General features: G+C 44.1%; 1 protein-coding gene across 2 annotated transcripts in view; it reads left to right on the top strand.

The window, feature by feature from the left end:
* LOC139749158 (ATP-sensitive inward rectifier potassium channel 12-like) overlaps nt 1-27,221 on the top strand; it is a 568,779-nt gene that overhangs the window by 64,110 nt on the left and 477,448 nt on the right. Inside the window, exon 2 of one of the 2 annotated variants that reach the window (XM_071662809.1) lies at nt 26,954-27,221. This exon is cut by the window's right edge and continues 290 nt beyond it. The gene's annotated coding sequence lies outside the window, so the exon portion shown is untranslated. Of the gene's footprint in view, nt 1-26,927 lie in introns of both variants that reach the window. The other variant, XM_071662810.1, reaches the window with a different exon arrangement.

Here is a 27,221-nt window from a genome sequence, read left to right as displayed (position 1 = left end):
TTCCCCAGTCTGATGCTCTGTACATGCCTTCACCCTCTCAATCAAATACCCGCCCATATAATTTCCCAGGAATACTCAACAAACTTATACCTGTTTAATTTGAGCACTCACCTTTGTCCCCTTTGCCTTAGTACAATGGCACTATGCAAGCATTCCACCTCACCATGAGTCATACATACATTAAATAACCTTACTAACCAGTCAACAATACAGTCACCCCCTTTTTAATAAATTCCTCTGCAATGCCATCCAAACTCGCTGCCTTGCCGGCTTTCATCTTCCATAAAGCTTTTACTACCTCTTCTCTGTTTACCAAATCATCCTCCATAACCCTCTTACTTTGCACACCACCTCGACCAAAACACCTTATATCTGCCACTCTATCATCAAACACATTCAACAAACCTTCAAAATACTCACTCCATCTCCTCACATCACCACTACTTGTTATCACCTCCCATATTAGCCTCCTTCACTGAAGTTCCCATTTGTTCCCTTGTCTTACGCACTTTATTCACCTCCTTCCAAAACATCTTTTTATTCTCCCTAGAATTTAATGATACTCTCTCACCCCAACTCTCATTTGACCTCTTTTTCACCTCTTGCACCTTTCTCTTGACCTCTGCCTCTTTCTTTTATACATCTCCCAGTCATTTGCATTATTTCCCTGCAAAAATCGTCCAAATGCCTCTCTCTTCTCTTTCACTAATAATCTTAATTCTTCATCCCACCACTCACTACCTTTTCTAACCTGCCCACCTCCCACGCTTCTCATGCCACAAGCATCTTTTGCGCAAGCCATCACTGCTTCCCTAAATACATCCCATTCCTCCCCCACTCCCCTTACCTCCTTTGTTCTCACCTTTTTCAATTCTGTACTCAGTCTCTCCTGGTGCTTCCTCACAGAAGTCTTTTTCCCATGCTCACTTACTCTCACCACTCTCTTCACCCCAACATTCTCTCTTCTTTTCCGAAAGCCTCTACAAATCTTCACTTTAGCCTCCACAACATAATGATCCGACATCCCTACAGTTGCACCTCTCAGCACATTAACATCCAAAAGTCTCTTTCGCGCTGCTATCAATTGACACGTAATCTAATAACGCTCTCTGGCCATCTCTCCTACTTACATACGTATACTTATGTATATCTCGCTTTTTAAACCAAGTATTTCCAATCACCAGTCCTTTTTCAGCACATAAATCTACACGCTCTTCACCATTTCCATTTAGAACACTGAACACCCCATGTACACCAATTATTCCCTCAACTGCCACATTACTCACCTTTGCTTTCAAATCACCCATCACTATTACCCGGTCTCGTGCATCAAAACCACTAACACACTCATTCAGCTGCTCCCAAAACACTTGACTCTCATGATCTCTTGCCCAGGTGCATATTCACCAGTAATCACCCATCTCTCTCCGTCAACTTTCAGTTTTACCCATATCAATCTAGCGTTTACTTTCTTACACTCTATCACATACTCCCACCACTCCTGTCTCAGGAGTAGTGCTACTCCTTCCCTTGCTCTTGTCCTCACACTAACCCCTGACTTTACTCCCAAGACATTCCCAAACCACTCTTCCCCTTTACCCTTGAGCTTCGTTTCACTCAGAGCCAAAACATCCAGGTTCCTTTCCTCAAACATACTAGTTATCTCTCCTTTTTTCTCATCTTGGTTACATCCACACACATTTAGATACCCCAATCTGAGCCTTCGAGGAGGATGAGCACTCCCCGCGTGACTCCTTCTTCTGTTTCCCCTTTTAGAAAGTTAAAATACAAGGAGGGGAGGGTTTCTAGCCCCCCGCTCCCGTCCTCTTTAGTCGCCTTCTACGACACGTGAGGAATGTGTGGGAAGTACTCTTTCTTAGCTACCGCTTGGGAATATATATATATATATATATATATATATATATATATATATATATATATATATATATATATATATATATATATATATATATATATATATTTATTTATTTACTTATTTATTTATTTATTTATTTATATATTTTGCTTTGTCGCTGTCTACCGCGTTTGCGAGGGAGCGCAAGGGAACAGACGAAAGAAATGGCCCAACCCACCCCCATACACATGTATATACATACACGTCCACACACGCAAATATACATACCCATACAGCTCAATGTACACATATATATACACACACAGACACATACATATATACACATGCACACAATTCACACTGTCTGCCTTTATTCATACCCATCGCCACCTCGCCACACATGGAATAACATCCCCTCCCCCCTCATGTGTGTGAGGTAGCGCTAGGAAAAGACAACAAAGGCCCCATTCGTTCACTCTCAGTCTCTAGCTGTCATGCAATAATGCCCGAAACCACAGCTCCCTTTCCACATCCAGGCCCCACACAACTTTCAATGGTTTACCCCAGACGCTTCACATGCCCTGATTCAATCCATTGACAGCACGTCGACCCCGGTATACCACATTGATCCAATTCATTATATTCCTTGCCCGCCTTTCACCCTCCTGCATGTTCAGGCCCCGATCACTCAAAATCTTTTTCACTCCATCTTTCCACCTCAAGTTTGGTCTCCCACTTCTCCTCGTTCCCTCCACCTCCGACACATATATCCTCTTGGTCAATCTTTCCTCACTCATTCTCTACATGTGCCCAAACCATTTCAAAACACCCTCTTCTGCTCTCTCAACCACGCTCTTTTTATATATATACATATGTATATACGTATACACACACACACACACACACACACACACACACACACACACACACACACACATATATATATATATATATATATATATATATATATATATATATATATATATATATATATATATATATATATATATATATATATATATATATATATATATATATATATATATATATATACATATATATATATATATATATATATTTATATATATATATATATATATATATATATATATATATATATATATATATATATATATATATATATATATATATATATATATTTTCTTTTTTTTTTTGCTTTGTCGCTGTCTCCCGCGTTTGCGAGGTAGCACAAGGAAACAGACGAAAGAAATGGCCCAACCCCACCCCCCATGCACATGTACATACACATCGTCCACACACGCAAATATACATACCTACACAGCTTTCCATGGTTCACCCCAGACGCTTCACATGCCTTGATTCAATCCACTGACAGCATGTCAACCCCGGTATACCACATCGCTCCAATTCACTCTATTCCTTGCCCTCCTTTCACCCTCCTGCATGTTCAGGCCCCGATCACACAAAATCTTTTTCACTCCATCTTTCCACCTCCAATTTGGTCTCCCTCTTCTCCTCGTTCCCTCCACCTCCGACACATATATCCTCTTGGTCAATCTTTCCTCACTCATTCTCTCCATGTGACCAAACCATTTCAAAACACCCTCTTCTGCTCTCTCAACCACGCTCTTTTTATTTCCACACATCTCTCTTACCCTTACGTTACTTACTCGATCAAACCACCTCACACCACACATTGTCCTCAAACATCTCATTTCCAGCACATCCATCCTCCTGCGCACAACTCTATCCATATATATATATATATATATATATATATATATATATATATATATATATATATATACATTCACATATACATGTTGAGGGAATAATTGGTATGCATGGGGTGTTCAGTGTTGTAAATGGAAATGGTGAAGAGCTTGTAGATTTATGTGCTGAAAAAGGACTGATGATTGGGAATACCTGGTTTAAAAAGCGAGATATACATAAGTATACTTATGTAAGTAGGAGAGATGGCCAGAGAGCGTTATTGGATTACGTGTTAATTGACAGGCGTGCGAAAGAGAGACTTTTGGATGTTAATGTGCTGAGAGGTGCAACTGGAGGGATGTCTGATCATTATCTTGTGGAGGCTAAGGTGAAGATTAGTATGGGTTTTCAGAAAAGAGGAGTGAATGTTGGGGTGAAGAAGGTGGTGAGAGTAAGTGAGCTTGGGAAGGAGACCTGTGTGGGGAAGTACCAGGAGAGACTGTGTACAGAATGGAAAAAGGTGAGAACAATGGAAGTAAGGGGAGTCGGGGAGGAATGGGATGTATTTAGGGAATCAGTGATGGATTGCGCAAAAGATGCTTGTGGCATGAGAAGAGTGGGAGGTGGGCTGTTTAGAAAGGGTAGTGTGTGGTGGGATGAAGAAGTAAGAGTATTAGTGAAAGAGAAGAGAGAGGCATTTGGACGATTTTTGCAGGGAAAAAATGCAATTGAGTGGGAGAAGTATAAAAGAAAGAGACAGGAGGTCAAGAGAAAGGTGCAAGAGGTGAAAAAAAGGGCAAATGAGAGTTGGGGTGAGAGACTATCAGTAAATTTTAGGGAGAATAAAAAGATGTTCTGGAAGGAGGTAAATAGGGTGCGTAAGACAAGGGAGCAAATGGGAACTTCAGTGAAGGGCGTAAATGGGGAGGTGATAACAAGTAGCGGTGATGTGAGAAGGAGATGGAATGAGTATTTTGAAGGTTTGTTGAATGTGTCTGATGACAGAGTGGCAGATATAGGGTGTTTTGGTCGAGGTGGTGTGCAAAGTGAGAGGGTTAGGGAAAATGATTTGGTAAACAGAGAAGAGGTAGTAAAAGCTTTGCGGAAGATGAAAGCCGGCAAGGCAGCAGGTTTGGATGGTATTGCAGTGGAATTTATTAAGAAAGGGGGTGACTGTATTGTTGACTGGTTGGTAAGGTTATTTAATGTATGTATGACTCATGGTGAGGTGCCTGAGGATTGGCGGAATGCGTGCATAGTGCCATTGTACAAAGGCAAAGGGGATAAGAGTGAGTGCTCAAATTACAGAGGTATAAGTTTGTTGAGTATTCCTGGTAAATTATATGGGAGGGTATTGATTGAGAGGGTGAAGGCATGTACAGAGCATCAGATTGGGGAGGAGCAGTGCGGTTTCAGAAGTGGTAGAGGATGTGTGGATCAGGTGTTTGCTTTGAAGAATGTATGTGAGAAATACTTAGAAAAGCAAAGGGATTTGTATGTAGCATTTATGGATCTGGAGAAGGCATATGATAGAGTTGATAGAGATGCTCTGTGGAAGGTATTAAGAATATATGGTGTGGGAGGCAAGTTGTTAGAAGCAGTGAAAAGTTTTTATCGAGGATGTAAGGCATGTGTGCGTGTAGGAAGAGAGGAAAGTGATTGGTTCTCAGTGAATGTAGGTTTGCGGCAGGGGTGTGTGATGTCTCCATGGTTGTTTAATTTGTTTATGGATGGGGTTGTAAAGGAGGTGAATGCAAGAGTCCTGGAAAGAGGGGCAAGTATGAAGTCTGTTGGGGATGAGAGAGCTTGGGAAGTGAGTCAATTGTTGTTCGCTGATGATACAGCGCTGGTGGCTGATTCATGTGAGAAACTGCAGAAGCTGGTGACTGAGTTTGGTAAAGTGTGTGGAAGAAGAAAGTTGAGAGTAAATGTGAATAAGAGCAAGGTTATTAGGTACAGTAGGGGTGAGGGTCAAGTCAATTGGGAGGTGAGTTTGAATGGAGAAAAACTGGAGGAAGTGAAGTGTTTTAGATATCTGGGAGTGGATCTGTCAGCGGATGGAACCATGGAAGCGGAAGTGGATCATAGGGTGGGGGAGGGGGCGAAAATTTTGGGAGCCTTGAAAAATGTGTGGAAGTCGAGAACATTATCTCGGAAAGCAAAAATGGGTATGTTTGAGGGAATAGTGGTACCAACAATGCTGTATGGTTGCGAGGCGTGGGCTATGGATAGAGATGTGCGCAGGAGGATGGATGTGCTGGAAATGAGATGTTTGAGGACAATGTGTGGTGTGAGGTGGTTTGAGCGAGTAAGTAACGTAAGGGTAAGAGAGATGTGTGGAAATAAAAAGAGCGTGGTTGAGAGAGCAGAAGAGGGTGTTTTGAAATGGTTTGGGCACATGGAGAGAATGAGTGAGGAGAGATTGACCAAGAGGATATATGTGTCGGAGGTGGGGGGGAACGAGGAGAAGAGGGAGACCAAATTGGAGGTGGAAAGATGGAGTGAAAAAGATTTTGTGTGATCGGGGCCTGAACATGCAGGAGGGTGAAAGGAGGGCAAGAAATAGAGTGAATTGGAGTCATGTGGTATACAGGGGTTGACGTGCTGTCAGTGGATTGAAGCAAGGCATGTGAAGCGTCTGGGGTAAACCATGGAAAGCTGTGTAGGTATGTATATTTGCGTGTGTGGACGTGTGTATGTACATGTGTATGGGGGGGGGGGGCCATTTCTTTCGTCTGTTTCCTTGCGCTACCTCGCAAACGCGGGAGACAGCGACAAAGTATAAAAAAAAAAAAAAAAAATATACATGTATATACATACATATATACATATATATACATATATATATTCTCATGAGTCCACGGCGAAAATGAAACACGAAAAGTTCTGAAGTGCACCCCGGCGCAACAATCACAACATCAGGGGAGACACAAGAGAGAAACACAACAGTCAGCTGATATACATCGAAGAGACGAAGCCAGGACACCACCTGGTAAACATATGATTTTCCAATCACATGTTTACCAAACGGCGCCCCAGCCTCGTCTCCTCAATGCATATCAACCGACTGCCATATATATATATATATATCTTTTTCTTTCAAACTATTCGCCATTTCCCGCATTAGCGAGGTAGCGTTAAGAACAGAGGACTGGGCCTTTGAGGGAATACCCTCACCTGGCCCAATTCTCTGTTCCTTCTTTTGGAAAATTAAAAAAAAACGAGAGGGGAGGATTTCCAGCCCCCCGCTCCCTCCCCTTTTAGTCGCCTTCTACGACACGCAGGGAATACGTGGGAAGTATTCTTTCTCCCCTATCCCCAGGTATAATATATATACATATATATATATATATATATATATATATATATATATATATATATATATATATATATATATATATATATATATATATATATATATATATATATATATATATATATATATATATATATATATTCATATATATATTCATTTATAGTGATGGGTAATTTGAATGCAAAGATGAGTAATATAACATTTGAGGGAATAATTGGTGGACATGGGGTGCTCAGTGTTCTAAATGGAAATGGTGAAAAGCTTGTAGATTTATGTGCTGAAAAAGGACTGGTGATTGGGAATACATGGTTTAAAAAGAGAGGTATACGTAAGTATACGTATGTAAGTAGGAAAGATGGCCAGAGAGCGTTATTGGATTACGTGTTAATTGATAGGCGCGCGAAAGAGAGACTTTTGGATGTTACTGTGCCGAGAGGTGCAACTGGAAGGATGTCTGATCATTATGTTGTGGAGGCGAAAGTGAAGATTTGTACAGGTTTTCAGAAAAGAAGAGAGAATGTTGGGGTGAAAAGAGTGGTGAGAGTAAGTGAGCTTGGGAAGGAGACTTGTGTGAGTAAGTACCAGGAGGGACTGAATACAGAATAGAAACACTTTAAAACAAAGGACGTAAGGGGAATGGGGGTGGGGGGATGGGATGTATTTAGGAAAGCAGTGATGCCTTGCGCAAAAGATGCTTGTGGCATGAGAAGCGTGGGAGGTGGGCAGGTTAGAAAGGGTAGTGAGTGGTGGGATGAAGAAGTAAGATTATTAGTGAAAGAGAAGAGAGAGGCATTTAGACGATTTTTGCAGGGAAATAATGCAAATGACTGAGAGATATATAAAAGAAAAGGCAGGAGGTCAAGAGAGAGGTGCAAGAGGTGAAAAAGAGGGCAAATAAGAGCTGGGGTGAGAGAGTATCATTAAATTTTAGGGAGAATAAACAAATGTTTTGGAAGGAAGTAAATAAAGTGCATAAGACAAGGGAACAAATGGGGACTTCAGTGAAGGGGGCAAATGGGGAGGTGATAACAAGTAGTGGAGATGTGAGAAGGAGATGGAGTGAGTATTTTGAAGGTTTGTTGAATGGGTTTGATGGTAGAGTGGCAGATATAGGGTGTTTTGGTCGAGGTGGTGTGCAAAGTGAGAGGTTTAGGGAAAATGATTTGATAAACAGAGAAGAGGTAGTAAAAGCTTTGCGGAAGATGAAAGCCGGCAAGGCAGCAGGTTTGGATGGTATTGCAGTGGAATCTATTAAAAAAGGTGGTGACTGTATTGTTGACTGGTTGGTAAGGTTATTTAATGTATGTATGACTCATGGTGAGGTGCCTGAGGATTGGCGGAATGCTTGCATAGTGCCATTGTACAGAGGCGAAGGGGATAAAGGTGAGTGCTCAAATTACATAGGTATAAGTTTGTTGAATATTCCTGGGAAATCATATGGGAGGGTATTGATTGAGAGGATGAAGGCATGTACAAAGCATCAGATTGGGGAAGAGCAGTGAAGTGGTAGAGGATGTGTGGATCAGGTGTTTGCTTTGAAGAATGTATGTGAGAAATACTTAGAACAGCAAATGGATTTGTACGTAGCATTTATGGATCTGGAGAAGGCATATTATAGAGTTGATAGAGATGCTCTGTGGAAAGTATTAAGAATATATGGTGTGTGAGGTAAGTTGTTAGAAGCAGTGAAAAGTTTTTATCGAGGATGAAAGGTATGTGTACGTGTAGGAAGAGGAAAGTGATTCGTTTTCAGTGAATGTTGGTTTGCGGCAGAGGTGCATGATGTCTTCATGGTTGTTATATTTGTTTATGGATGGGGTTGTTAGGGAGGTGAATGCAAGAGTTTTGGAAAGAGGGGCAAGTATGCAGTCTGTTGTGGATGAGAGAGCTTGGGAAGTGAGTCAGTTGTTGTTCGCTGATGATACAGCGCTGGTGGCTGATTCGTGTGGGAAAATGCAGAAGCTGGTGACTGAGCTTGGTTAAGTGTGTGGAAGAAGAAAGTTGAGGGTAAATGTGAATAAGAGCAAGGTTAATAGATACAGTAGGGTTGAGGGACAAGTCAATTGTTTACCCAAGACGCTTCACATGCCCTGGTTCAATCCACTGAAAGCACGTTGACCCCGGTATACCACATCATTCCAATTCACTCTATTCCTTGCACGCCTTTCACCCTCCTGCATGTTAAGGCCTCGATCGCTCTAAATCTTTTTCACTCCATCCCAGCACCTCCTATTTGGTCTCCCACTTCTCGTTCCCTCCTCCTTTGACACATATATCTTCTTTGTCAATATTTCCTCACTCATTCTCTCCATGTGACCAAACCATTTCGTAAGACCTTCTCCTGCTCTCTCAACCACTCTCTTTTTATTACCATACATCTCTCTTACCCTTTCATTACTTACTCGATCAAACCACCTCACACCACATATAGTCTTCAAAAATCTCATTTCCAACACATCCACCCTCCTTCGCACAACGCCTCGCAACCATATAACATTGTTGGAACCAATATTCCTTCAATCATACCTATTTTTGCTTTCCGAGATAATGCTCTCGCCTTCCACACATTTTTCAACGCTCCCAGAACTTTCGCCCCTACCCCACCCTGTGACTCACTTCCGCTTCCATGGTTCCATCCGATCCCAAATCCACTCCCAGATATCTAAAACATTCACTTTTTCCAGTTTTTCTCCATTCAAACTTACCTCCCAATTAACTTGTCCCTCAACCCTACTGTACCTAATAACCTTGCTCTTATTCACATTTACTCTCAGCTTTCTTCTTTCACACACTTTACCAAACTCAGTCACCAGCTTCTGCAGTTTCTCACCCGAATCACCCACTAGTGCTGTATCATCAGCGAAGAACAGTTGACTCACTTCCCAAGCCCTCGCATCCACAATGGGCTGCATACTTGCCCCTCTCTCCAAAACTTGCATTAACCTCCCTAACAACCCCATCCATAAACTAATTAAACAACCATGGAGACATCACACACCCCTGCCGCAAACCGACATTCACTGAGAACAAATCACTTTCCTCTTTTCCTACTCGTACACTTGCCCTACATCGAGGTAAAAACTTTTCACTGCTTCTAGCAACTTGCCTCCCACACCATATATTCTTCATACCTTCCACAGAGCATCTCTATCAACTCTATCATATGCCTTCTTTAAAGCCATAAATGCTTCATACAAATCCACTTGATTTCCTAAGTATTTCTCACATACATTCTTCACCATTTCCCTCGTCAGCGAGGTAGCGTTAAGAACAAATGACTGAGCTATAGAGGAAATATCCTCACTTGTTCCCCTTTTCTAATCCTTCTTTTGAAAAACTGAAAACAGGAGGGGAAGATTTTCTACCCCCCCTCTCCCTCCCCTTTTATTCGCCTTTTACGACACGCAGGGAATACGTGGGAAGTATTCTTACTCCCCTATATGTACGTGTATGTGCGTATATGTGTATATATGTGTATGTGAGTGGATGGGTGTTTCTTTGTCTGCTTCCTGGCGCCACCTTGCTAACGCAGGAAACTGCGATCAATCTATAACTGATACTCTGTGACTCTGCCACCAATGAGAGGGAGGGCTCGGACAGTAGTAGTACTGGCCCCTCCCACGACCTTTCCCTCTCTGTGAGACCTTCCTCTTTTTCTATTCACTATACCTACATTCGTGGTCTCTCTAGTAACCTCTCCTAAACTAAACACCGTCTGTCTAGTGCTTCTTCTGATATCTTACTTCTCTCTGAGACACAGTTGCCTCATGATGTTCTCACTAGTCCCTTATTCTTATCTAACTATAACCTCTACTCACGATGCCGGTTCAAAAATAGTGTTTGTGCTTATTCCAACATCAACACACCAGTTGCACGCTTCAAGGACATTGGGTCTCCAGACTTTGATGATATGTGGCTCAAAGTCTTCTCCCTACTACCACACTTGTCCTCTGTTTCGCCGATTGTTCTCCTAATTCTGCAAATATCATATCTTTCTTCAACTATCTAAACTGCCATGATAGTGTGACATCCTCTCATCCGCAAGCCGAGATCCTCTACCTCGGGGATTTCATCGTTCACCATAGGGAATGGATGAATTTCTCCCATACGGATGGTGGAGGGATCGGAGCCCTCACGTTCTCCATTCTCAATGATTTAGAGCAAATTATCTCCCATCCTACCCATATTCCTGACCACTGTGACCATTTTCATAACATTCTGGATTTGTTTTTCACCTCTAGTGCATCTCGCTGTAAATACACACCCTCGCCCCCAGTTGGTTCATCTGATCACTCTCTCATAACTGTATCTATTCTAACGGCACCTCCCCCTCCAGCAGCCCCTTCTAAACGTAAATACTGGCACCTGAACAAAGCTGCCTGGAATAAGTTATGTAACTTCTTTGATGACTTTCCTTGGGTAAATTACCGTCTCTTATGTGGTGATACTTCTGTCTCCGTCAAACGCATAACAACGGTTATTCTTGCGGGAATGGAAGGATTTATCCCCACTTCCTCCAAGACTACCTCATCCATTCAGACAAGGGATCAAGCATATCGGGCTTGGAGAACCTCTCTTTCCTCTAGCTCCTTTTCAGCTAAGCGTTCGTTTATTCAAAGGAAGTGCGATAACCTCTCGTCATCTATTGATAGGTCTTTCTGGTCTTTAGCTAAGGGCATCGCTAACAACTGTCGCTCTACCTTTCCCTCGCGTTTCCGTTATGACGGCACTGCAGCTGTCTCTCCCGTAGATAAAGCAACTCTGGTTCCCGTTTCTCATCCAGCTCCCCCTTGGATGCCTAGCATTCATTCATCTCATGATGCTCCTCTTACTAATTCTATGCCTCTTCCCGTAATCTCTTTCGGGCTGCCCGAAAAGCGCTATTTTCTCTAGACACAAGCAAGGCTGATGGTCCTGATGGCAACCATCTTCTTGTACTGAAAGAGTGTCCCTTTGAACTTGCACCTGTAATTGCTCACCTATTCCGTTTATGTTATAAACCTAAATCCTTTTCTTTACCTTGGAAACATGCATTGATACATCCCATCCCTAAGAAGGGTGATCGTTCAGACACCTGCAACTTTATATCGTATTATTGCTTTGACATGTACTATTACCAAGCTCCCATATCCTCAAACACCTCGAAAATCAGTCATCTCTCTGATCACCAATATGGCTTCCGTAGGAGATATTCACTGATGGTATTCTTTCTCATCTTACTCATGTCTGGTCATCATCCCTGAAGTGTTTTGGGGAGTCACATGTAGTTGCCCTTGACATATCTTAAGGCTGACAAGGTGTGGCATCGGGGTCTCATCTCTAAGCTTCTCTCTCTTGGCTTCCCTCCCTCACTTTGCTCCTTCATACCTAGCTTCCTCTCCGGCCGATCTATCTGTGTGGTTGTTGATGGATCAGCCGCTCTACTTTTCTCCATCAACGGCGGTGTCCCTCAAGGTTCTGTCCTGTCCCCTACACTTTTTCTCCTTTTCAACGAATTCCTCTCCTCCACATATGATCCAAGGCACTCACACGCCGACTACTCAACACTGCATTCATCCACATTCTTCAATTCTTCTCCCTCTTCTCTCACTCGATCTGCATCTCGTCTTGACACAGCTTTCTTGGACAGGATATTTCAGTTGGGAAGACAAAATCTGGTTAAGTTTAATGCCTCCAAGACACAAAATCTGCCAATCTCTCTATCGAAGACTCCTCACAACTCTTGTCTCTCCTTTGAGGGTTCTGTAATTCCACCCTTTCTCAATGAATATAATTGTTATAACCGTAACATCTGCTCTTTCTTGGAAACCCCACATTACGAGAATAACTAAGTCTGCCTCTAAGAAACTTGGTGTCCTATTTAGATGTCGAAACTTATCTTCTGAACAGCTGCTCCGTTCATACTAGGGATTGATTCGTCCTTGTATGGAGTACTGCTCTCACATCTGGGGTGGCTCTAGCTCTGCATCCTTACTTGACAGATTTGAGTCAAAAGCGGTCCGAGTTATAAACTGTCCCAGGCTAACTTCCATATTTGAGATACCTTGCCCTTTGCCGCAATGATAGTTCACTTTCCTTCTTTTGTAAGTATTACTTTGGTTTTTGCTCCCGAGAGCTGGCTGCCTGCGTGTCCCCACCATTATCTAGACTACGCAATACTCGGCAAGCTGCTGCGTTAAATGATTATTGTGTGTCCATCGGCAACTCAAAGGTGGACAGTTTTGATACCTACTTCTTTTCCGACACGTCGAAACTCTGAAAATCTCTACCTGCTTATGTCTTACCCAGTAACGAAGACATAGCACATTTCAAAAGACAAGCCCTTCACTTTCTCAGAAATTCATAAATACTTTCCCTTGTCGTATCTTTTCCCGTTTCACAATACTTTCTATATTTCAATTAAGGCCCGGCCTTGATGTGAACATTTGTCCTTGACTGGAGTCTTCAACATAAGAAAAACGTTGTAGCAAGTCATGTTGAAGACAAGGTAATAATTGTAACACGTCATGTTAAAGACAAAGTACTATTTGTAGCACGTCATGTTGAATACAAAGTAATAATTGTAGCACGTCATGTTGAAGACAAGGTAATGATTGTAGCACATCATGTTGAAGACAAAGTAATAATTGTAGCACGTCATATTGTAGACGAAGTAATGATAGTAGCACGTCATGTCGAAGAAAAAGTAATATTTGCAGCATCTCATGCTGAAGACAAAGTAATGATTGTAGCACCTCATGTTGAAGACAAAGTAATAATTGTAACACGTCATGTTGAATACAAAGTAATGAATGTAGCACGTCATTTTGAAGACAAGGTAATGATTCTAGCACGTCATGTTGAAGACAAAGTAATAGTTGTAGCACGTCATATTAAAGACAAAGTAATAATTGCAGCACGTCATGTTGACGACAAGGTAATGAGTGTAGCACATCATGTTGAGGACAAAGTAATATTTGTAGCACATCATGTTGAAGACAAAGTAATGATTGCAGCACGTCATGTTGAAGACAAAGTAATAATTGTAGCACATCATGTTGAAGACAAAGTAATAATTGTAGCACATCATGGAAAACAAAGTAATGATTGCAGCACGTCATGTTGAAGACGAGGTAATAATTGTAGCACGTCATGTTGAAGACAAAGTAATAATTGTAGCACGTCATGTTGAAGCAGAGTAATGATTGCAGCACATTATATTGAAGACAAAGTAATAATTGTAGCACGTCATTTTGAAGACAAAGTAATAATTGTAGCACGTCATGTTGAAGACAAGGTAATAATTGTAGCACATCATGTTGAAGACAAGGTGATGATTGTAGCACATCATGTTGAAGACAAAGTAATGATTGTAGCACATCATGTTGAAGACAAAGTAATAATTACAGCACGTAATGTTGAAGACAAGGTAATAATTGTAGCACGTAATGGTGAAGCCAAAGTAATAATTACAGCACGTCATGTTGAAGACAAGGTAATAATCGTAGCACATCATGTTGAATACAAAGAAATAATTGTAGCACATCATGTTGAAGACAAAGTGATAATTGTAGCACATCATGCTGAATACAAAGTAATAATTGTAGCACATCATGTTTAAGACAAAGTAGTAATTGTAGCACGTCATGTTGAATACAAAGAAATAATTGTAGCACATCTTGTTGAAGACAAAGTAATAATTGTAGCACATCATGTTGAAGACAAAGTGATAATTGTAGCACATCATGTTGTCAAGTTGAAGACAAGGTAATGATTGTAGCACATCATGTTGAAGACAAAGTGATAATTGTAGCACATCATGTTGAAGACAAAGTGATAATTGCAGCACATCATGTTGAAGACAAGGTAATAATTGTAGCACATCATGTTGAAGACAAAGTAATAATTGTAGCACGTCATGTTGAAGACAAAATAATAATCTTAGCACATCATGTAAAAAACAAAGTATTAATTGCAGCACGTCATGTTGAAGACAAAGTAATAATTGTAGCATATCATGTTGAAGGCAAAGTAATAACTGCAGCACGTCATGTTCAAGACAAGGTAATAATTGTAGCACGTAATGGTGAAGAAAACTAATAATTACAGCACATCATGTTGAAGACAAGTTAATAACTGTAGAACATCATGTTGAATACAAAGTAATAATTGTAGCACATCATGTTGAAGACAAAGTAATAATTGTAGCACATCATGTTGAAGACAAAGTAATAATTGCGGCACGTCATGTTGAAACCAAAGTAATAATTGTAGCACATCATGCTGAACACAAACTAATAATTGTAGTACATCATGTTGAAGACAAAGTAATGATTGTAGCACGTCATGTTGAAGACAAAATAATAATTGTAGCACATCATGATGAAGACAAAGTAATAATTGTAGCACATCATGTTGAAGACAAAATAATATTTCCAGAACGTCATGTTGAAGACAAGATGATAATTGTAGCACGTTATGTTGAAGACAAAGTATAAATTGAAGCACATCATGTTGAAGACAAAGGAATAATTGTAGCACATCATGTTGAAGACAAGGTAATAATTGTAGCACATCATGTTGAAGACAAAGTATTAATTGTAGCACATCATGTTGAAGACAAAGTAATAATTGTAGCACATCATGTTGAAGCCAAAGTAATTATTGTAGCACATCATGTTGAGGATAAAATAATAATTGTAGCACGTCATGTTGAAGACAAAGTAATAATTGTAGCACATCACGTAGAAAACAAAGCAATAATCGCAGCACGTCATGTTGAAGACAAAGTTATAATTGTAGCACGGCATGTTGAAGACAAAGTATTAATTGCAGCACATCATGTTGAAGACAAAATAATAATTGTAGCACATCATGTTGAAGACAAGGTAATGATTGTAGCACATCATGTTGAAGACAAAGTATTAATTGTAGCACATCATGTTGAAGACAAGGTAATAATTGTAGCACATCATGTTGAAGCCAAAGTAATAATTGTAGCACATCATGTTGAAGATAAAATAATAATTGTAGCACATCATGCTGAAGAGAAGGTAATAATTGTAACACGTCATGTTGACGACAAAGTAATAATTGTAGCACATCATGTTGAAGACAAAGTGATAATTGTAGCACGTCATGTTGAAGACAAAGTAATAATTGTCGCACGTCATGTTGAAGACAAGGTAATGTTTGTAGCATATCATGTTGAAGACAAAGTAATAATTGTAGCACATCATGTTGAAGACCAATTAATAATCATAGCACCTCATGTTGAAGACTAAGTGATAATTGTAGCACATCATGTTGAAGACAAAGTAATAATTGTAGCACGTCATGTTGAAGACAAGGCAATAACTGTAGCACGTCATGTTGAAGACAAAGTAATAATTGTAGCACATCAGGTTGAAGACAAGGTAATGATAGTAGCACGTCATGTTGAAGACAAAGTAATAACTGTTGCGCGTCTTGTTGAAGACAAAGTAATAATTGTAGCACGTAACGGTGAAGACAAGGTAATAATTGTAGCACGTAATGTTGAAGACAAAGTAATAATCATAGCACATCATGTTGAAGGCAAAGTAATAATTGCAGCACATCATGTTGAAGTCAAGGTAATAGTTGTAGCACGTAATGTTGAAGACAAAGTAATAATTGTAGCACATCATGTTGAAAACAAAGTAATAATTGTAGCACATCATGTTGAAGACAAAGTAATAATTGTAGCACATCATGTTGAAGACAAAGTAATAATTGTAGCACGTCATGTTGAAGACAAAGTTATAATTGTAACACATCATGTTGAAGAGAAGGTAATAATTGTAGCACGTCATGTTGAAGGCAAAGTGATAATTGTAGCACATCATGTTGAAGACAAAGTAATAATTGTAGCACATCATGTTGAAGACAAAGTAATAATTGTAGCACGTCATGTTGAAGACAAGGTAATAATTGTAGCACATCATGTTGAAGACAGGGTAAGGATTATAACACATCATGTTGAAGACAAACTAATAATAGTATCACATCATTTAGAAGACAAAGCAATAATTGTAGCACATCATGTTGAAGGCAAAGTAATAATTGTAGCACATCATGTTGAAGACAAAGTGATAATTGTAGCACGTCATGTTGAAGACAAAGTAATAATTGTAGCACATCATGGTGAAGACAAAGTGATAATTGGAACACATCATGTTAAAGACAAAGTAATTATTGTAGCACATCATGTTGAAGACAAAGTAATAATTGCAGCACGTCATGTTGAAGACAAAGTAATAATTGCAGCACGTCATGTTGAAGACTAGGTAATGATTGTAGCACGTCATGTTGAAGACAAGGTTATAATCATAGCGCGACTTGTTGAAGACAAGATAATAATTGTGGCACATCATGTTGAATACAAGGTAATAATTGTATCACGTCATATTGAAGACAAAGTAATAATTATTGCACATCATGTTGAAGACAAAGTGATAATTGTAACACGTCATGTTGAAGACAAGGTAATAATTGTAGCACATCATGTTGAATACAAGGTAATAATTGTATCACGTCATATTGAAGACAAAGTGATAATTATTGCACATCATTTTGAAGACAAAGTGATAATTGTAGCACGTCATGTTGAAGACAAGAATGCAGTACGCCTCGTTGGTCTTCGAATTCAACATCGTTGGTGGCACAAACAGGCTTCCTCCGTTAGTTTCCTGTATTTTCGACGTATAACAGACAATATCTTCCACCCGATAATCCATTAGAGATTATCAGGCTATAACTGCCTGAAAATAACATCTGAAGTTAATGAAAAAAGTTTACGGTTTCAGTAAACCTCAGACTAAAGATCATTCCAAAGCCATGACTATAAATATGCTGATGTAAGATATATTTCCACTAACAAAACAAAACATTGAAGTAAGCTAAAAGCCCTAGATAATATTCAAGCATTGGAACCCACATCTCTGGGCGCCATATTTAGTGGGATCAAGTGCAGATGAAAAGTGTTTGGAGTGTCAGCTAAATGTCCTTCTGTCAGCGTGCCCATTAGCAGTACCAGCCCAGTGTCTCAACGTAAATATCAACTCGGTATTATCTTTACATGAAAGTCACCTTAACTCTCTCGCCTCGCCTTGATACTCACTACCGGTTCCTTCCCCAAGATGAAGTCAAGGTTCGCAAGTCAAATACAAGTCCCATGTTATATAACTGGCGTCATAACGTAGAATCACCGATCAAATAGACGCCATACGGCTGCCTAGTGCCAACAAGGGAGGGTGGCGCCATTAAGGTGTATTTTGAGCAGGCAGCGCCACCAGAGTTCAGTGAGTGGTCCTTCCCTACAACCTGAGCACGACCAACGTCCGGAGCACGTGTCGTTCAAAATGTGGTAAGTGCGAGGGAGTGAGGGAGAGTGTGTGTGTGGAGTGGGTAGTGATAGCAGGTCGCACCTCCTGCCGTGCCACATCCTCACTACAACGATCATCACGGCGCACTGAGGCAGGTTAATCCTCAGGTCTAGTGGTGGTGGTGGTGGTAGTAGTTAGTGATGATCATCATATATAGAGCTGGCTATGTTGACTATTGTTGGTAGAAACCGCGTGAGTGATTATTATGAACTTGACAACAGTGATTCAGCACCCACAAGTCGTGTGACAACAGCGTTCCAGCACCCATATGTCGTATGACAACTGTGTCCCAGCACGCACGGATCGTATGAAAGCAGCGTTCCAGCATCCACATGTTATGTGACAACAGCTTTCCAGCACTAACGGGTCGAGTGACAATAGCGTCCCAGCACCCACGGGTCGTGTGACAACAGCGTTCCAGCACCCACATGTGACAACAGCTTTCCAGCACTAACGGGTCTGGTGACAATAGCGTCCCAGCACCCACGGGTAGTGTGACAACAGCGTTCCAGCACCCACATGCCGTGTGAAAACAGCGTTCTAGTACCCACGGGTCTTGTGACAACAGCATTTCAGCACCCACATGTTGTGTGACAACAGCGTTCAAGTACCAACGGATCATGTGATAACAGCGTTCCAGCACCAACGAGTCGTGTGACAACAGCGTTCCAGCACCCATTGTTATGTGACAACAGCTTTCCAGCACTAACGGGTCTGGTGACAATAACGTCTCAGGACACACGGGTAGTGTGACAACAGCGTTCCAGCACCCACATGTTGTGTGACAACAGCGTTCAAGTACCCACGGATCACGTGACAACATCGTTCCAGCACCAACGAGTCGTGTGACAACGGCGTTCCAGCACCCACGGGAGCGTGACAACAGTGTTCAAACATCCACAGGTTGTGTGACAACATCGTTCCAGCACTCAAAGGTTGTGTGACAACAGCGTTCCAGCACCCACAGGTTGTGTGACAACAGCATTCCAGCACCGAAGGATTGTGTGACAACAGCATTCCAGCTCCCACTTGTCGTGTGACAACAGCTTTCCAGTACCCACGGGTTGTGTGACAACAGCGTTCCAGCACCAATGGGTCGTGTGACAACAGCGTTCCAGCACCCACGGATCGGGTAACAACAGCGTTCCAGCACCCACGGATCGTGTGACAATAATGTTCCAGCATCTACATGTCATGTGACAACAGCGTTCCAGCACCCACGGGTCGTGTGACAACAGCGTTCTAGCACCCACGGGTGACAACAGCGTTCCAGCACCCACGGGTCATGTGACAACAGGGTTCCAGCACCCACGGGCCGTGTGACAACAGCCTTCCAGCACCCACGGGTCATGTGACAACAGCGTTCCAGCACCCATGGTTCATGTGACAACAGCGTTCCAGCACCCACGGGTTGTGTGACAACAGCGTTCCAGCACCCACCGGTCATGTGACAACAGCGTTCCAGCACCCACGGGTTGTGTGACAACAGCGTTCCAGCACCCATGGGCCGTGCGACAACAGCGTTCCAGCACCTACGAGTCGTGTGACAACAGCGTCCCAGCACCCACGGGTCATGTGACAACAGCGTTCCAGTATCTACGGGTCGCGAGACAACAGCGTTCCAGCACCCACGGGTCGTGTGACAACAGCGTTCCAGCACCGACGGGTTGTGTGACAACAGTGTTCTAGCACCCACAGGTTGTGTGACAACAGCGTTCCAGCACCCACGGGTCGTGTGACAACAGCGTTCCAGCACCCATGGTTCATGTGACAACAGCGTTCCAGCACACACGGGTCGTGCGACAAGAGCGTTCCAGCACCCATGGGTCGTGTGACAACAGCGTTCCAGTATCTACGGGTCGTGTGACAACAGCGTTCCAGCACCCACTGGTCGTGTGACAACAGCGTTCCAGCACCCACGGGTCGTGTGACAACAGCGTTCCAGCACCCACTGGTCGTGTGACAACAGCGTTCCAGCACCCACGGGTCGTGTGACAACAGCGTTCCAGCACCCACGGGTCGTGCGACAACAGCGTTCCAGCACCCACGGGTCGTGTGACAACAGCGTTCCAGTACCCACGGGTCGTATGACAACAGCGTTCCAGCACCCTCGGGTCGAGTGATAACAGCGTTCCAACACCCACAGATCGTGTGGCAACAGCGTTCCAGCACCCACGCGTTGTGTGACAACAGCATTCCAGTACCAACGGGTCGTGTGACAACGTTTCAGCACTCACGGGTCGTGTGACAACAGCGTTCGAGCACGCAAGGATTGTGCGACAACAGGGTCCCAGCATCCACGTTTCGTGTGACAACAGCATTCCAGCATCCATGGGTCGTGTGACAACAGCGTTTCAGCACCCACGGGACAACAGCGTTTCAGCACCCAAGGGACAACAGTGTTCCAGCACCCACGGGTTGTGTGACAACAATGATCCTGCACCTACGGGTCGTGTGAAACAGCGCTCCACCACACAGGTCGTGTGAAACAGCGCTCCACCACACAGGTCGTGTGAAACAGCGCTCCACCACACAGGTCGTGTGATAGCAGCATTCCAGCACCCATATGCCGTGTGACAACAGCGTTCCAGCATCCACGGGTCATGTGACAACAGCATCCAAGCACCCATGGGTTATGTGTAAAAAGCGTTCCAGCACCTGCATGTGTGTCAACAGCATTCCAGCACCCACGTTTCGTGTGACAACAGCATTCGAGCACCAACGGGTCCTATGACAACAGCGTTCCAGCACCCACGGGTCTTGTGACAACAGCGTTCGAGCACCAACGGGTCCTATGACAACAGCGTTCCAGCACCCACGGGTCTTGTGACAACAGCGTTCCTGCACCCAAGGGTCGTGTGACATTAGCATTACAGCACCCACGTTTCGTGTGACAATAGCATTTCAGCATCCATGGGTCGCGTGACAACAGCGTTCCAGCGCCCACACGTTGTGTGACAACGGCGTTCCAGCACCCACGCGTCGTGTGACAACAGCGTTCCAGCGCCCACAGGTTTTGTGACAACATCGTTCCAGCACCCACGCGTCGTGTGACAATAGCACTTCCAGCACCCACAGGTTGTGTGATAATAGCGTTACAGCACCCATGGGTCGTGTGACAGCAGCGTTCCAGCACCTACAGGTTGTGATAACTGCATTCCAGTACCCACAGGTTGTGACAACGGCGTTCCAGCACCCGCAGGTCTCATTCCCAACCAGACTCCTGCGTGTATGGTCCTCCATCCTCTCTCTCCTTGTTTATTCTCGCAGTCAGCGCCTTCCCATGGGGCACATCCGCCGCCGTGGACCGCGCCTCCATCTGCGCTCCGCCGCCATGGATTGCCTCCTCCTGCACTCCGCCGCCATGGACTACCTCCTCCTCCACTCCGCCGCCATGGACTACCTCCTCCTGCACTCCGCCGCCATGGACTACCTCCTCCTGCACTCCGCCGCCATGGACTACCTCCTCCTGCACTCCGCCGCCATGGACTACCTCCTCCTGCACTCCGCCGCCATGGACTGCCTCCTCCTGCACTCCGCCGCCATGGATTGCCTCCTCCTGCACTCCGCCGCCATGGACTACCTCCTCCTGCACTCCGCCGCCATGGACTGCCTCCTCCTGCACTCCGCCGCCATGGACTACCTCCTCCTGCACTCCGCCGCCATGGACTACCTCCTCCTGCACTCCGCCGCCATGGACTACCTCCTGCACTCCGCCGCCATGGACTACCTCCTCCTGCACTCCGCCGCCATGGATTGCCTCCTCCTGCACTCCGCCGCCATGGATTGCCTCCTCCTGCACTCCGCCGCCATGGACTACCTCCTCCTGCACTCCGCCGCCATAGACTGCCTCCTCCTGCACTCCGCCGCCATAGACTGCCTCCTCCTGCACTCCGCCGCCATGGACTGCCTCCTCCTGCACTCCGCCGCCATGGATTGCCTCCTCCTGCACTCCGCCGCCATGGATTGCCTCCTTCTGCACTCCGCCGCCATGGACTACCTCCTCCTGCACTCCGCCGCCATGGACTACCTCCTCCTGCACTCCGCCGCCATAGACTGCCTCCTCCTGCACTCCGCCGCCATGGATTGCCTCCTCCTGCACCTACGCCGCCATGGACTACCTCCTCCTGCACTCCGCCGCCATGGACTACCTCCTCCTGCACTCCGCCGCCATAGACTGCCTCCTCCTGCACTCCGCCGCCATGGATTGCCTCCTCCTGCACTCCGCCGCCATAGACTACCTCCTCCTGCACCTACGCCGCCATGGACTGCCTCCTCCTGCACTCCGCGGCAATGGATTGCCTCCTCCTGCACTCCGCCGCCATGGACTACCTCCTCCTGCACTCCGGCGCCAAAGATTGCCTCTCCTGCACCTCCTCCGCCATGGACCGCCTCCTCCTCCTCCTCCACTCCGCCGCCATGGAGCGCCTCCTCCTGCACTCCGCCGCCATGGACCGCTTCCTTCTGCACCTCCGCCGCCATGGACCGTCTCCTCCTGCACCTCCGCCACCATGGACTGCCTCCTGCATCCTCGCCACAGGCTCTTCCTCATCTGCAAGAGAGAGAGAGAGAGAGAGAGAGAGAGAGAGAGAGAGAGAGAGACTCGACGAGGTATGAAAACTGTTTTACTGTCAAACTGGTCCGCCTTTCTGGCCGCCACCTAGACGTGGGCAATGTTTGACGCAGAGGACATCTCGATGTAAACTGAGGAGAAGACGACACCTTGACGTAAACTGAGGAGGTGACACCTCGATGTATACTGAGGAGCAGACGACACCTCGACGGCTTAATTTGTCTCTTGTCGATGCTGGAGGCACCGCGCCCTTTGGTTCCGTCTCCTACAGTTAGTTATGAGACAAGCAGTATTTTGTCCTTGTCTTACAGCGACGAGGTAGCGATTATATTTTCTTTTCAATCAATTGTATGTTAGAGTCCATCACAGATATAACGATCAATCAAAACGTTTGCTGTCGTAGGAAATGTCTTCAAGAAGCGTTGCGACTTATAATGTAGAAGGTAGATTGTGCTCTTGTGGCGCTAGTGAACAGTACATGAAGTATTAACCTCATCATCAAATTGTCCACACACATTTATCCGCCACCCGGCTCTGTGACGCTGGCCACAAGACAGAGTCAGCTCACCAACAATGTTCTGTAGCTTCGGGTCCAGCAGGCTAGCCAGCACCTGACTGGTACTTCAGGGATAGTATGTTACTCAATATTCAGATCATGTTGTTGAAACTGTGTTGACAGTGTCACTGTGTGATCCAATTAAGAGTCAGATCAGGAGGACACACTAAAAAGATTGACTTCTTTTAAGACAGAAAGGACTTGTTAACTCAAAAGTAAACGTCAGAGGGCTAAAAGATAGACAATGGTACCAGAATATGTTCACCGTGGTAGTAGATATAGTTAAGATCCATGTCTTCATCTGATTCTCATCTTTGTTGGCTCAGGTCGAGTTGCCCAGTTTAGTTTTATAGTCAGAATGAAGCAAATAACAACCATCAATAAGGCAGGAATACCGAGAACACCTTTACGCTAACCTTGCTCCAGATACCTAACCTAACCTTGAGGCACCACTCTTCCTGAGGAGTCTTACTAACCTATAAGCTTTATTGTTTTCCAGGAGTCTTAGTGGCCTATAACTTCATTGTTCTCCAGGAGTCTTAATAGCCCATAAGCTGCATTGTTCCTCAGGAGTCTTAATAGCCCATAAGTTTCATTGTTCCTCGGGAGTCTTAGTAGTCCATAAGCTTCAGTGTTCCTCAGGAGTCTTAGTAGCTCATAAGCTTCAGTGTTCCTCAGGAGTCTTAGCAGCCCATAAGCTTCAGTGTTCCTCAGGAGTCTTAGTAGCTCATAAGCTTCAGTGTTCCTCAGGAGTCTTAGTAGACCATAGACTTCAGTTTTCCTTGGGAGTCTTAGTAGCCATAAGCTTCATTGTTCCTCAAGAGTCTTAGCAGCCCATAAGCTTCATTGTTCCTCAGGAGTCTTACTAGCCCATAGGTTTCAGTGTTCCTTAGGAGTCTTAGTAGCCCATAAGCTTCATTGTTCCTTTGAAGTCTTAGTAACCATTGGCTTCATCGTTCCTCAGAAGTCTTAGTACACCATAAGATTTATTGTTCCTCAGGAGTCTTAATAGCCATTGGCTTCATTGTTCCTCAGGAGTCTTAGTACACCATAAGGTTTATTGTTTCTCAAGAGTCTTAGCAGCCCATAAGATTTATTGTTCGTCGGGAGTCTTAGCAGCCTATAGGCTTCAGTGTTCCACGAGTGCCTTAGTGGCCCTTAGGCTTCAATGTTCCTCAGAAACAATATGCTTTAGTGTCCCCAAGGAGCCTTAGTGGCTCAAAAACGTTAGTGCTTCTTTGGAGCATTAGTGGCCCAGAGACTTCACTGTTCCATAGGCTCTAGTACCCTTAAGGAGCCTTTGTATCCCATAAGCTTCACCATTCCTCGGGAGCCTTCGTAGCTCTTGGGTGTTAGTATCCCTCAAGAGCTTCAGTAGCCCATAGGCTTTAGCACCCACCAAGATCCTGAACGAACCATAGAATTCACTGTTTCTCTAGAGTCATAGTGGCCCATAGGCTTCTGTGCTCCTCGGGAGCCTTAGTGTACCATAGGCTCAAGTGCTCCTCGTGAGCTTTATTGGCTGATATGCTTTAGTGTCTCTAAGGAGCCTCAGTGGCCTACAGGTTTCATTTTTCTTAAACAGCCTCATTGGCCCATTGAATTTAATGCTCCTCAGGAGCCTTAGTGGTCCACAAGTTTAATTTCCCCTTGAAGCCATAGTGGCTCATAGATGTCAGTGTTCCTCGGGAGTTTTAGTGGCCCATGTAGTTTATTGTTCTTCAAGAACCTAAGTGCCCCAAAGGCTTCAGTGTTTCCCAAGGGCCTCAGTGGTCTTCGGTGTTCCTCGGGAGCTTTAGTGGCCCAAAGGTTTTAATATTTTTTAGGAGCTTTAGTGATTCATAACTTCACTGTTTCTCAGGAGTTTAATGGCCATTGGCTTCACTGTTCTTCAGAAGCCTAGTAGTTGATGGGCCTCGTTGTTCCTCAGGAGTGTTAGTGGTTCGTGGGCTTAAGTGCTCCTTAGAGGTCGTAGCGGCTGGTAGGCTGTATTTTCCATAGGAGACTTGGTGGCCGATAGGTTTCAATGGTTCTCGGTGGCCTTAGTGGCCTAGAGACTTTTTTATCCTTCAAGAGTCATGACCGATAGTATTCTATGTTCTTCAGAAGCTATAGTGGCCTATAAGTTTCAATGTACGTCATGAGTCTTATTGGCCAATAGGCTTCAGTGATCCCCAGGAGGCTCAGTGCCCAAAAGGCTTTAACCCGTAGGCTTCAGTGCTCCTCGGGAGCCAAAGTGGCCCATAATCTGCAATATCCTTCAGGAGCCTAATGACCGATAGCATTCAACGTCTCTCAGAAGCCTTAGAGGACCGTAGTCTTCAATATTCTTCAAGAGCTCAGTGGTCCACATGCTTAAGTCTTCTTCAGGATGTAAGCGGTCCGTAGGCTTCATTGTTTCTGAGGAGCCTTTGTGGTTCATTGCTCTACATAAGCCTTGGTGATCTATAGGTTTCAGCATTTCGTAGGAGAATTGGTGGCTCATAGGCTTCAGTGTTTCGCAGGACCCTCAATTGTCCGTAGGATTCAAGGTTCTGTAGGAGCTTTTGTGATCCACAGGCATCCATTGGCAGCAGGATCCATAAGGGTCCAAAGTTTTAAGTGCTCCACAGAAACCTAAGTGGCCCAAAGGCATCAGTGTTCTACTAAAACATTAGCGTCCTTAAGGCTTCCGTAGTAGCCTCAGTGTGCCAAAAGCTCTTCTGCTCCCCTCATAGTAGGCCTGGTATATCTCCTCTGATCCATAGCTGGTAACATAAGCTCGTCAGTGACAAGTACATTGCGCACATCCCGACACACAGGGCCGTGACAACCAACAGCAGAAGTCTCACGAGAGCGGACACAGAACAACAAACTATTACATTTATCCCTTCACTCGTCTCTGGTCTGTGATGTTCCGGAATGAATCGCTGATTAAACTAGTAACTTTTTTCAGTAATTCCAGATCTCAATATTCCCTCTTGCCGCCCATCTATCTAGGGTCCCTACTGTCATCCGTCTATCTTGGGTTTCTCTTGCCGCACATCCGCCATGAGTCTCTACTGTCACCCGTCTATCTTAAGTGTCTTCTGTCACCCGTCTATCTTGGGTCTTCACTGTCATTCGTCTATCTTGAGTCCCTACTGTCACCCGTCTATCTAGGGTCTCTCTCGTCGGCCTTGTTCAACTTCGTGAACCAGAACAATAATCTTGTTAATTTTTTCCATCATTAAATGTTTGGGAGTCAGTTTAGTTCATGTGGGTTCAGTATTAAACATGTAGGATGAAGTATGATGAATCTGGCCATTCTGTTACAATTCCATTCCAAACTGATGGTTAGCAGAGAACTGACCGCAAGGTGGCTGGTAACGTGGTATATTAAGGGGGAGGACCTTGGCTGACGGCACGTTACAGTTTACAGTGAGTAAAAGGTAATGAACCATACGAAAAGATCTTTAAGTATCCGGAAATAATAGAATATCTATTGGCTAGAAGTAATAGAATATCTATCGGCTAGAAATGATAGAATTTCTGTCGGCTTGATAAATAGAAAATTCCATCGTCAACAGTTTTGATGACCAGCAAAATGTTACAGAAATTCTTTGGCTGTAAATGATGCTAATGAACTTTGAGATGGTGTTTATGACCCCAACCTGAAGTGTTAGATTGAACATATAGTTCAGGTGTGGCACGTTCAGGTGATCAGAGAAACAGTAAACGAATGTGACACATCCAACAGTTGGCAGAACAACAGTGAAGCAAAATGATGACAGAGGTATGCGACAGTAACAGGTCCAGCTACAGAAGAGACGGTGTTTTTGTAAAGGAAGTTGATCTACCAGGCCAGAGGAAGAGCTATAGCT

This window comes from Panulirus ornatus, chromosome 6, assembly GCF_036320965.1.
Source record: "Panulirus ornatus isolate Po-2019 chromosome 6, ASM3632096v1, whole genome shotgun sequence".
Classification (NCBI taxonomy): domain Eukaryota; kingdom Metazoa; phylum Arthropoda; class Malacostraca; order Decapoda; family Palinuridae; genus Panulirus; species Panulirus ornatus.
This window is presented reverse-complemented; position numbering and strand designations above follow the sequence as displayed.